Source organism: Delphinus delphis, chromosome 6 (assembly GCF_949987515.2).
Source record: "Delphinus delphis chromosome 6, mDelDel1.2, whole genome shotgun sequence".
NCBI lineage: Eukaryota > Metazoa > Chordata > Mammalia > Artiodactyla > Delphinidae > Delphinus > Delphinus delphis.
In genome coordinates this window covers 85,002,538-85,016,881 of record NC_082688.1, presented here as the reverse complement: position 1 = coordinate 85,016,881, position 14,344 = coordinate 85,002,538, and positions in this window count along the sequence as shown.

Below are 14,344 nucleotides of genomic sequence, written 5' to 3'. Positions count from 1 at the left end.
TAGGGATGCGGGTCCCAACCAGATCGCTTCTCCTCTCTTCCTACCAGACTCTGTGTGGATCTTTTACAGCCTTGGTTGTAGATGAGCTGTCCTGCTAGTCTCCAAGTCGATATCAGTGAGGGTCGTTCTATATGTAGTTGTAGTTTTGATGTGTTAGTGCGGGCAAGTGAACCCTGTGTCCTCTTACTCTGCCATCTTGATCTCTAATGCTTTTGATGTGGTTTTAAAAATTTGGGTCATATCGTATTTTAAAACTTTGTGTCTTGTGTTTTTTTTTTTAAATTTTAAGTTATATCATAAGCATTTCCCCAAGTCATTATGTAACTCAAAGTACATTCTTATGGTGGACTATTATATAAAAAATATTTAACCTCTCTTCTATTTTAGGCTGTTATGGTTGTTTAGGCAAAACTGCAATGATGAAAATAGGTAAACCTAGATCATTTCTTGAAAGTTACTGGCAATTTACATTTCTATTGGTGGTGTATGTGAATGTCTTTTTCATGGTCTCTTCTAAAAACCTCATTACCTTTAAATGTTTCATTAAAACTCATTGCCAATTTTATAAGCAAAAATGGTATTCTATTCATTTATTGGACATAGACCTGTTTGCTCTTCCAAAGTGTTTTAGGAGAAATTTCCAGCTTTCTTGCTTTGTGGCATTTTGCTTCTCTCTGTTTGGCTTATTTCCCTACCTCAGGGTGAAGGGAAGGCTGTCTGGGTCCAGGGACTGTTGGTGGAGGTGCTGACTTGCACAGTCTCTGTTCCTTATCCCCTTGTAGATTAGGAGAATGTCTCCCATCTACAGCTCCTGGCCCAGCCCAGGCTCTATCCCGTAAGTTCTGCTGGACCAAGGAGGGGTCTTCTTTCCCTCTCTCTACCTGCTCTTCTGACAAGCGGAAACACCCAGGTACACAATGAAACAATGCCTCTTTAGCATGTCCAGCTACTAGCCCATTCCTATAGCATTTTACTTAGTAGGTCTACAGCTCCCTGGATGCACTGTACCACAGCTGCCTTTCTGATAGCTTGTTTTTGGGGTAGGTATTGCATTTTTATTGATGACAAAGGCAGAACTAATCGGATGAGAAGGAGAGAAACCGTCTCATAAAAAAATGATACTCCTACAATAGAAAGAGAGTTTTCAAGTTGCTTGACACTCTCATCTTTCAGGCTCAGTCTCAGGCTCTCCTTTCAGGTGACAGGGTAGTCAGTTTCAGATGGTCAAGAGTTACATGCTAGTCCACAGTGTGGGCTTAAGGTAATGGAAATCTTCTCTAATTCTGAGAGTAGGTTGGCCTCCAGTATCAGTTTTAATGTGAGATGTTTCTTCTTTCATTGGATATATCTTTACAGATGTTTTGATTGGAATGTCAGAAGGTTCTATCAGTGAATTATAACCATGCTCTTTAATTTTTTTAAATTAGAAGTTTCCACTTGTTTATTTTATTTTAATGGCAATATGTGCCATCTGGCACTACTATTTGTGCAGACTGCATACCTTTATATGTTTCTCTTGCTTTTAAAGTGAAGAGGGCTTTTTGTCACCCAGAAAACATGTCATTCATTCTCTTCCTATGTTCTGTAGCAACATTTTGTATAGCAGATGGTTTTTCACACTCACTTCCTCAGAAGAACCTGCAAAGTAAGAGAGAGAATTGATATTTTTTTCCTCCTTTGGAGCACCCATCATGTTCATTCACCTCCATGAAGGCCATTAAACTCTCTGGACAGTGGTCCTTATACTCTGTAAGGCTTGTCTGGCCCTTATATACACCAGAAGGTAAATAATAATGCAACATTAGGCATCTTTGTTTCTTTAAAAAAAAAAAGATTCTGAGCTTGATGAGTGAAAATGGTACCTCTAATTCTAACTTTTCTCTCTCTCTTTGTTTTTCTAGCCACGCCACGCAGTTTGCAGAATTCTAGTTCACCGATCAGGGATCTAACCTGAGCTCCCGGCAGTGAAATCCTGAATCCTAACCACTGGACCACCAGGGAATTCCATAACTTTTCTCTTTTTAATTACTATAATTTTGTCATTTTCATGTATTGTCTTGGAATAGAGTTCCAGTTTCCTTGTTTATGAAGAGTGATTTTGTTTTGTCTTTTTTATTTGTCCCAGGGAGGATTCTACCTTAAGTTCCTTATAATCTTCTCAGTTCCCAAATTATTTTTCTCATACTCCATCTGGACAAACTGCATGACTTTTTCTAATCTTCTTGCAACATCTTACCTCTCCTTAAAAGCTTTCCTTGATCCACCATACTTAAAAGTACTCATAGTCTGATTTCTGTTCCCATTGCTCTTCAGATACTGCTTTCTAAAAGGCCATTCCTGACATCCCAAATCAGTGGAGTGCCCTAGTCTCCATCCTTCTTTACCCCTCTGAGGCATTTGGTACTTGTCATCACCTCTGCTTCACATGGAAACCTTCTCTCTCTTTGACATTTGTGACCTGGATTCTGCTCCTGAGGGAGATCTATAACATAGTGAGAAGAGTCAGGGTTAAAAAGAGTCAGGTAGAGTCAACATGGTGGTGTGGGAAGATGCTGAGTTAGCATCTCCCCACAACTAGGGCATCTGCCGGCCGCTGGTGGGGAACCCTGATGTCCAAGGAGATGGGAGGAACCCCCAAGTGAACCGGTAAGACATAGGTAGACTGAGGGGGGAGGAGAAGTGGAGGCCAGACAGGATTGGAACCTCTGAGACCAGAGAGATCAGGACAGGCAGATGTGAGGGACCCTCCGGGAGGAGTGGGAGAGGAGCAGAGGGCATTTACCCTGCCCACTGGGGCACAGGGAGCCTGCTGAGCTCCCAGGCCGGTACCCCCCTCCAAAGCCCCCTCTAGGTTGCATGGGTCCTTGGGAGCATAGGAGGGAGGCCGGGGAGATCAGGAGAGGCAGATGGGAGAGGTCCTCCAGGACCAGAGCAGCTGGAGAGGAGAGGAGGGTGTTTGCTCTGCCCACTCAAGCCCAGGAAGCCTTCTGGGCTCCCAGGTAATATCCCCTGCCCTCTGAGACCAGGGGTGGGGGGCATGCCTGGGCCCCATCTGTTCCTTGAGTCTAAGCCCTACCCCCCACAGCACCCAGGGCCTTTTCCAGCCCTGTTGGTCCTAAGCATAAGATCCACCCACCACCCAAACATCCTTTGCTTAGGCCCCGCCCTCCACAGCCAAGGCCATTCCCACCCTTTCTTTTCCCTCCTCCTCTTTTGTACTATTGTGGTGCTGAGGTACCTCCCGGTTGTTGATTCACCTATATTTTTAATTTTATATTCTTTCTAACAAATCTGTTAGTTTCCTAGTTTAATTTTATTTTTTACTTTGTTAGTGTTCTCTTTTTCTTTTCTTTTCTTTTTTTTTTTTTTTTTTTTTGCCACCTCTGGTGGCTTGGGGGATCTTGGTTCATAAGCCAGGGGTCAAGGTGAAGCTCCTGTGGTGGGAGCTCTGAGTCTGAACTGGACTAACAGAGAAACTCAGACCCCAGGGAGTAGTCATTGGAGTGAGTTCTCACAGAGGTCCTCATCTCAGCACCAAGACCCAGCTCTATCCAACAGCCTACAAACTCCCATGCTGGAAGCCTCAGGCCAAAGAACCAGTAAGACAGGAATACAATCCCACTCATAAAAAAAATTAAAAAATGAGATGCAAAAAATTATGTCACAGATGAAGGAGCAAGGTAAAAACCTACAAGACCAAATAAATGAAGAGGAAATACATAATCTACCTGAAAAAGAATTCAGAGTAATGATAGTAGAGATGATCCAGAATCTCGGAAATAGAATGGAGGCATGGACTGAGAAAATACAAGAAATGTTTAACAAAGATCTAGAAGAACTAAAGAACAAACAAACAGAGATGAACAACACAATAACTGAAATGAAAAATGTACTAGAAGGACTCAATAACAGAATAACTGAGGCAGAAGAATGGATAAATGACCTGGAAGACAGAATGGTGGAATTCACTGCCGCCAAACAGAAAAAAGAAAAAAGACTGAAAAGAATTGAAGACAATCTCAGAGACTCTGAGACAACACTAAATGCACCAACATTCATATCATACGGATCCCAGAGGAAGAAGAGAAAAAGAAAGGGTCTGAGAAAATATTTGAAGAGATTATAGTCGAAAAGCACCCTAACATGGAAAAGTAAATCGTCACCCAAGTCCAGGAAGCACAAAGTGTGCCATACAGGATAAACCCTAGGAAAAACACACCATGACACATATTAATCAAACTAACAAAAATTAAGTTCAAAGAAAAGATATTACAAGCAGCAAGGGAAAAACAAAAAAATAACAAACAAAGGAATCCCCATAAGGGTATCAGTTGATTTTTCAGCAGAAACTCTGCAGGCCAGAAGGGAGAGGCAGGATATAGTTAAAGTGATGAAAGAGAAGAACCTGTTACCAAGATTACTCTACCCAGCAAGGATCTCATTCAGATTTGATGGAGAAATCAAAAGCTCTTTAGACAAGCAAAAGCTAAGAAAATTCAGCACCGCCAAACGAACTTTACAACAAATGCTAAAGAAACTTCCCTAGGTGGGAAACGCAAGGGAAGAAAAAGACCCAACAAACCCAAAACAATTAAGAAAGTGGTAATAGGAACATACATATCGATAATAACATTGAATGAAATGGATTAAATGCCCCAACTAAAAGACACAGACTGTCTGAATGGATACAAAAACAAGACCCATCTATATGCTGTCTACAAGAGACCTTGGGACACATACAGACTGAAAGTGAGGGGATGGAAAAAGATATTCCATGCAAATGGAAATCAAAAGAAAGCTGGAGTAGCAATACTCATATCAGATAAAATAGACTTTAAAATAAAGACTGTTACAAGAGATAGGGAGGGATGCTACATAATGATCAAAGGATCCATCCAAGAAGAAGATATAACAGTTGTAAATATTTATTCCCCCCATATAGGAGCACCTCAATACATAAGGCAAATGCTACAAACCATGAAAGAAGAAATCGACAGTAACACAATAATAGTAGGAGACTTTAACACCCAGCTTACACCAATGGACACATCATCCAAACAGAAAATAAATAAGGAAACACAAGCTTTAAATGACACAATAGACCAGATAGATTTAATTGATATTGATAGGACATTCCATCCAAAAGTGGCAGAATACACTTTCTTCTCAAGTGCACATGGGACATTCTCCAGGATAGATCACATATTGGGTCACAAATCAAGCCTTGGAAAATTTAAGAAAATTGAAATTGTATCAAGCATCTTTTTTGACCACAACACTATGAGATTGGAAATCAATTAAAGGAAAAAAAAACTGTAAAAAACACAAATACTTGGAGGCTAGACAGTGTGCTACTAAATAACCAAGAGATCACTGAAGAAATCAAAGAAGAAATAAAAAAATACATAGAAACAGATGACAATGAAAACACGATGACCCAAAATCTACAGGACACAGCAAAAGCAGTTCTAAGAGGGAAGTTTATAGCAATTCAAACTCACCTCAAGAAACAAGAAAAATCTCAAATAAACAATCTAACCCTACACTTAAAACAAGCAGAGAAAAAAGACAAAGAAAACACAAAGTCAGTAGAAGGAAAAAAATCATAAATATCAGAGGAGAAATAAAGGAAATTGAAACTAAGAAAACAATAGCAAAGATCAATACAACCAAAAGCTGTTCTTTGAGAAGATAAACAAAATTGATAAACCCTTAACCAGACTCATCAAGAATAAAAGGGAGAAGACTCAAATCAATAAAGTTAGAAATGAAAAAGGAGAAATCACAACTGACACTGCAGAAATACAAAGATTATAAGCGACTACTACAAACAACTATATGCCAATAAAATGGAGAACCATGAAGAAATGGACAAATTCTTGGAAAGGTACAATTTTCCAAGACTGAACCAGGAAGAATTAGAAAATATAAACAGACCTATCACAAGCAATGAAATTGAAACTGGAATTAAAAATCTTCCAAAAAACAAAAGCCCAGGACCAGATGGCTTCACAGGCGAATTCTAGCAAACATTTAGAGAAGAGCTAACACTGATCCTTCTCAAACTATTCTAAAATATTGCAGAGGGAGAAACACTCCCAAATTCATTCTACAAAGCCACCACCACCTTGATACCAAAACCAGAAAAATATATCACAAAAAAAGAGAATTATAGACCAATATCACTGATGAACATAGATGCAAAAATCTTCAACAAAATACAAGCAAACAGAATCCAACAGCACATTAAAAGGATCATATACTATGATCAAGTGGGGTTTATCCCAGGGATGCAAGGATTCTTCAATATATGCAAATCAATCAGTGTGATACACCATGTTAACAAATTAAGGAATAAAAACCATATGATCATCTCAATAGATGCAGAAAAAGCTTTTGACAAAATTTAACACCGATTTATAATAAAAACTCTCCAGAAAGTAGGCATAGAGGGAACCTAACTCAACATAATAAAGGCCATATATGACAAATCCACAGCAAGCATCATACTCAATGGTGAAACACTGAAAGCATTTCCACTATCATCAGGAACAAGACAAGGATGTCCCCTCTTGCCACTCCTATTCAACATAATTTTGGAAGTCCTAGCCATGACAATCAGAGAAGAAAAAGAAATAAAAGGAATCTGAATTGGAAAAGAAGAAGTAAAACTGTCACTGTTTGTAGATGACATGATACTCTACATAGAAAATCCTAAAGATGCTACCAGAAAACTACTAGAGCTAATCAATGAATTTGGTAAAGTAGCAGGATACAAAATTAATGCACAGAAATCTCTGGTATTCCTATACACTAATGATGAAAAATCTGAAAGTGAAATTAAGAAAACACTCCCATTTACCATTGAAACAAAAAGAATAAAATATCTAGGGATAAACCTACCTAAGGAGACAAAATACGTGTATGCAGAAAATTATAAGACATTGATGAAAGAAATTAAAGATGATACAAATAAATGGAGAGATATACCATGTTCTTGGATTGGAAGAATCAATATTGTGAAAATGACCCTACTACCCAAAGCAATCTATAGATTTAATGCAATCCCTGTCAAACTACCAGTGGCATTCTTCACAGAATTAGCACAAAAATATTTACAATTCATATGGAAACACAAAATACCCCGAATAGACAAAGCAATCTTGAGAAAGAAAAACAGAGTTGGAGGAATCAGGCTCCCTGACTTCAAACTGTAGCACAGAGTTACAGTAATGAAGACAGTATGGTACTGGCACAAAAACAGAAATATAGATAAATGGTACAGGATAGAATGTCCAGAGGTAAACCCAAGCACATATGGGCACCTAATTTATGACAAAGAGGCAGTAACAAATAACATACAATGGAGAAAAGACAGCCTCTTCAATAAGTGGTGCTGGGAAAACTGGACAGCTACATGCAAAAGAATGAAATTAGAGCACTACCTAACACCATACACAAAAATAAACCCCAAATGGATTAAAGACTTAAATGTAAGACCAGACACTATAAACTCTTAGAGGAAAACACACTCTTTGACATAAACCACAGCAAGATCTTTTTTGAACAACCTCCTAGAGTAACAGGAATAGAAACAAAAATAAACAAATGGGACTTAATTAAACTTATAAAGTTTTGCACAGAAAAGGAAACCATAAACAAGACAAAAAGACAGCCCTCAGAATGGGAGAAAATATTTGCAAATGAAACAACAGACATAGGATTAATCTCCAAAATACACAAACAGCTCATGGAGCTGAATATCAAAAAAACAAACAATCCAGTTAAAAAATGGGCAGAAGACCTAAATAGACATTTCACCAAAAAAAGATATACAGATGGCCCAGAGGCACATGAAAATATGCTCGACATCACTAATTATTAGAGAAATGCAAATCAAAACTACAATGAGGTATCACCTCATGCCGGTCAGAATGGTCATTATCAAAAAATCTAGAGGCAATAAATGCTAGAAAGGGTGTGGTGAGAAGGGAACCCTCCTGCACTGTTGGTGAGAATGTAAATTGATACAGCCACTATGGAGAACAGTATGGAAGTTCCTTAAAAAACTAAAAATAGAACTATCATATGACCCAGCAATCCCACTACTGGGCATATACCCTGAGAAAACCATAATCGAAAAAGAGACATGTACCACAATGTTCATTGCAGCACTATTTACAATAGCCAGGACATGGAAGCAACCTAAATGTCAATCGACAGATGAATGGATAAAGAAGATGTGGCACATATATACAATGGAATATTACTCAGCCATAAAAAGGAATGAAATTGAGTTATTTGTAGTGAGGTGGATGGACTTAGAGTCTGTCATACAGAGTGAAGTAAGTCAGGAAGAGAAAAATACTGTATGCTAACGCATATATGTGGAATCTAAAAAGAAGAAATAGTACTAATGAACCTAGTTGCAGGGCAGGATTAAAGATATAGACATAGAGAATGGACTTGAGGACAAAGGGTAGGAGGGGGAAGCTGGGACGAAGTGAGAGTAGCATCTACATATATACACTACCGAATATAAAATAGCTAGTGGGAAGCAGCAGCATAGCACAGGGAGATCAGCTCAGTGCTTTGCAATGACATAGAGGGGTGGGATAGGGAGGGTGGGAGGGAGGCTCAAGAGGGATGGGATATGGGGACATATGTATGCATATGGCTGATTCACTTTGTTGTACAACAGAAACTAACATGGTATTGTGAAGTAATTATACCCCAATGAAGATCTATTAAAAAAAATAATCAGTCAGTTAACACTGCCATTAACTTCTATCTGGTGCTGAGCAAGATGTGCATTTTAAAGCTTATCTGTTTGTAAAACTTGGCTTATAATATCTACCTCATAGATCAAATGAGATAGTGCAGGTCAGAGCATTTTTATATCCTACTTTAACATCTATTCACTCAACAACTATGCTTTTAGAGCCTTCTATGGACCAGAAACTCTGCTGAGAATAAAGATGCAGTTGTGACTCTGTTCTTAGGAACTTACAGCTTCTTTTTTTTTTTTGCAGTACATGGGCCTCTCACTGTTGTGGCCTCTCCCGTTGCGGAGCACAGGCTCCGGATGCACAGGCTCAGCGGCCATGGCTCACGGGGCTAGCTGCTCCACAGCATGTGGGATCTTCCCGGACCGGGGCACGAACCCGTGTCCCCTGCATTGGCAGGCGGACTCTCAACCACTGCGCCACCAGGGAAGCCCAGGAACTTACAGCTTCTTGGCGGAGTCAGTATGAGCCAAATAATTTTGCAGAAAGATGTATAGTTGCAACTATGATAAGTTCTGGAAAGGGAAAACATAAGGTGCTAGGAGAGGATTTAGTGGGAGGATTTGATCCACCCAATCAGAGAAGTATAAAGGGCTTCCCTGAGGAGTGACCACTGAATTGTGAATGATGTGTAGAGGGCAACTAGGTGAAAAGAGGAAAGAAAATGTTCTCAGGCAGGGCAAAGGCCCTGAGGAGGGAAGGAACCTAGCAGGCCCGGGGATGGAAAGATGGCCACTGGGGCTGAAGTGCAGAGGGAAGAAGAAGGTGGTGAGGTAGGTGAGGATCAGAACTTGTGGGGGTTTGTATGCCATTGAATTTGGTATTATCCTAAGAGTGATGAGAAGCCATTGGGATGCCTTTAGCAGTTGAATGCTGGGCATTGCCAGTGTCAGATATGTGTAGCTCACATCTGACTTGCGGTGTGGAGGGGATTGGATGAAGGTCACAGTGGACCCAAGGTCAATGCTTCTTATTCTTTCCTTGTAATGACTGCTCTTCCTTATCTTGACCCCTAAATGTACTCCCTCCCTTCATGGTTTTTGGCCTTTATATCCTAATTTTAAAAATTTTTAAATTGAAATATAGTTGATTTACAATGTTGTGTTAATTTCTACTGTACAGCAAAGTGATTCAGGTATACAAATACATATTCTTTTTTTATTGTTTTCCATTATGGTTTATCACAGGATATTGAATAAAGTTCCCTGTGTTATACAGTAGGGCCTTGTTGTTTATCCATTCTCTATATACTAGTTTGCCTTTGCTAATCCCAAACTCCCACTCCATCCCTCCCCCACCCCATCTCCCCCTCAGCAACCACAAGTCTGTTCTCTGTATCTGTGAGTCTGTTTCTGTTTTGTAGATAAATTTGTGTCATATTTTAGATTCCACATATAAGTGACATCATATAGTATTTGTTTTTCTTCTTCTGACTTACTTCACTTAGTATGATAATCTCTAGGTCCATCCATGTTGCTGCAAATGACATTATTTCATTCTTTTTTATAGCTGTGTAGTATTCCATTTTATATCTATATCTATATCTATCTATCTATCTACCTATCTATATCACACCTTCTTTATCCATTCATCTGTTGATGGACATTTAGGTTGTTTCCATGTCTTGGCTATGGTGAATAGTGCTGCTATGAATATAAGGGTGCATGTATCTTTCTGAATTACAGTTTTGCCTGGATTTTGTATCCTAATATTAACCACCGGCTGGATATGTCTATCTGGCAGCTCAGAAATTTGAGCACATTCCTTTAGTCTCTGTAGATGGAGCCTAGGAGAATACCTTCAACTGTCTAACTACCTTGGCCCTCATATCCCATCAGTTACATACATACCTAGTGGGTGATGGTCAACCATAGCACCTGTGTAAAGACTTCCTGGTTCATCAGGAGACTATCTTCCTGAGCCCCATCTTGGTCCTCAGATGTGCTCGGTTCCAGTCTGTCATACACTGTGCTGCTGTCAGATCAGTATTCCAATGGGCACCTCCAGTTTTGACTTTTCTCTGCTTAACCTCCCCAAACTCTTTACATCTCTTCTACATTCTAGTCAAATGGATTTATTCACCATCTCCTACTTTTCTACCTCCATCTGTAGATGCTATGTGTGTGCTGATGCTTTCCATCCCAATGCCATTCTGCCTTTATTTCCATCTGTCGGAATCCTCGTCATCTTTTATGCCTCAGCTGAAATACCACTGTTGACAGGAAACCTTCACAGACTCGTCCAATCTTACATGAAGTGTCCTTCCTCTGAACCTCTTATAGTATTGAAATAAAGTACTCTCTCTTCAATGACACATGTCACACTGGGATATGTACTATGCACATATTGTATATATGTACATACTAAGTCTCTCTACTTACCTCTTTTCCCCTTGAGACCTGGGACCACATATTACTCACCTGTGTATTAGTTATAACACTCATATCCATGCTTCGTGCAAGGAAGATGCTCAATAAATATTTATCAAATCAGCATATCTATTATGATAAGTAATTATGCATATGATTCAAACTCACTTTTCTTTCTTCACTGCTGTGGTGTGTTTGCTGCATCCTTTTGGAAGTTTGGAGAAAATAATTTTTTTTATTATTCTCCCTCGACTACTCCCTAACTCTTTCCCATTTCCAAGTGTACAAATATGAGAAAGATATTCTTGAACTCTATGTTGTAAAGAGGAGAAAGCAAGAGGCAAACCAAACAATTCCTTTTACGTTTCATTCTGGTTAGAAGCCAACGTAAATTCTCGTGCTTCAGAACAAGCGTATTTCCTGCTGTGAAGGTTTGACTGTTTATCCTGGGACCCCTATTCACCACTGGCCGCCCTCGAACGACTATTAACCCCTACTTTGAGCCAGCAAACCAGATGTGGGTTTTTTAAGCAAATTATTGGTTACTTCACCACATGTAGTTTTCGCAGTTAAGTGTTTCCAGCTTCTCAGAGCATTCCACAGGAATAACATCATATTTTTCCTCCAACCTGTTAATTAACATAATTATTTATCATCCTGAAACCACAGCTCAAGTTTGTTAAGTGGCCGGCAGAATATATATTCACTGGATGGGACCCAGTGCTGCTGGAGAGTGAAGACTTCAGCAATTAAAAAAGAAGGGAAGTCATGTGGGTGATGGAGACACACTCCATTCCTCCTGTTTCTTAGGAGGCCCATCATTCTGTGCTTGGGCTACACCCCAGCTATTGGCTAGACTTCACCAATAACTAGTCATTGAGTCAACATTTTTTTTTTAGAATGAAGTTCTTTTCATGTGATCTTTAAGTTCCCACCAAGCTCCGGTATTTGAAATCTGTCTTTGTAGACCCAAAGGGTTCAATGGTGAAATGGGGTTAAACCCGATTTTTTCTGCTGCTTCCCCAGTCTCACGGGCACTTTCTTGGGATTAGCAGTGAGTTCCTCTTGACATTCTGCCCACCATACTCCTTCCTCAAGTTGCTGCTTTCCCATCAACTGGGAAAGAAGAATAGCACCTTTCCCTTTCAACAGCAGCTCTCAAAGTGTCTTCCAGGAACTCAGAGTGTCCCAGAGATCCTTTCAGGGGATCTGCTAGGTCAAAACTATTTTTATCTAAATGATCAAGTATTATTTGTCTTCTTCCCTCTTGTTCTCTCACAAGCGTACAGAGGAGCTTTCCAGCAGTTCTACATGGGATATGACAGCAGATTGAAAACAGAAACAGAAGGAGAACCCACCTATCTTCTATGAAGCCAGATATGACATTAAAGAGACTCATAAAACTGCAAAACATGCCACCCTTATCACTAATTTTTTTTTTAATTTCGGAAAATATATCTATTGCACATAAAAATGTGATTTTTATATGAACATGTAATGTTTTATTGTTACTTTTTAAGTAAATTAAGACAACTCTTAGTTTTAATTTCTGACATAGTAATCATCAATAAATATTATTTCCCACATAAACAAAAGTACTCTGGGAGTCTTAATAATTTTAAGACCGTGACGTAGTGAGACCAAATAGTCTGAGAACCACTGTCTTTCACATATCATTTATTTGAAAAGTCCTAATGCTACCAAGCTTCCATTATTATATTAGGTAAATAACATGTTCCTTAGAAGTCAAGCACACCAGGCATACATAAATATTTTAACACTTTGGCAAGGGTCACAACAAATGGTTCCATCCATAAGTTATCACAGTCAACTGAGATACCTCTCACAGGCCTGAAACCTGCTTGCTCTAGAAACCAACTTCTGGCATAGTTACAGTCAAAGTGCTATTAGAGGAAGCAGCTAAAGGGCTTGGACGAGAGTAGCTGGTGGCTATGGGCTAAAGAGAAAGAAAAGAGAGTCTTGGAATCTAGTTGATGTTTGGGGGAACACTCGTCAGTAGGAATACTAGCTATCTACAAATTTTCTCCCTTCAGTGTTATTCCTTGAGAGCAGAAAACCCATTTTTGGAATTCAGCTACTGCCTGCACTGTGGTTTTTGTGAAGACAATAATTAGTAGCTTGCAGTGGATTTCATGTGAAAGTCACAGTGGCTCCAGGCAGGACCAGAGATGGATACATGTCCAAAGGTTTAAGTAGAAGTTTAAATGACTGAACCACAGAATGTTTGGATTTGATTCCGATTTCCGTAAAATAGACCCCATCTTGACACTTCCTGTAACTATATTCTGCTTCTCTCAGAGCTCATTGACAAAAAGCCTTTCCAGCAAACAGTGGTTGATTAGCATATTAGTACTCACCCTCACCATCCCATTCTAGGACAAACCTCACACACCCACGGCCCAAAGTCATTTCCATTCTGTTTGCAGAAAGCAAATAATAGCTTATTCACACCATTTTGACCAGGGTCACAATCTCCCTAAGGGTAGAAAGAACTGTAGCAACTATTCAGTTAATAAGCTTTTCTTGAACTACTAGAAACATCTCATGATGAGGGTGTGTAATCAGCATTTGGGGGCTGGATTATAGATCCCTTTAAAATTAATATCCAGATTTCAATGACACATTGTTCCTTCCTGCTCATGCATTACTACAGCCTCCTTCAAAATTACCCTCAATAATTTTAGGAGTCATCAAGGGGTTGTCTTAGTTATGCTAAGGAAGATCAATCAGCCTAGACAGTAACTCCTGAGTGTATATGTTAGCCATCTAACCCAAAATAGTACTCCTCCATCTTCAGTACTTTAAAAATGCTATTTATCATTATTTGAACTTGTCTTTTTTACGTGTGTGTGTGTGTACGTGTGTGTGTGTGTGTACTTACTCCCTCCTTCCATTAGAATAAAACTCCACGAGGCAGGAACTTGTCTTGCCTGTACTATATTCCTAGCACCTAGAACAATGCCTGGTGGCTCTCAGTATTTGTTGATCATGAGACTAAAGTCACAATACCTTCTCTGAAAATTCTTTTTCTCCAGGCATAGTCCCTCTTCTTTGATGGGGTCCACTTTGAACCTCAGAGTTTTAAGCTCTACTAACATTTTTGTTTGCATCTTAGCAGGGATGGACTCAGAGAGAAGCGAAAGGCAGGATTTCTGTCACTTAGGTGTC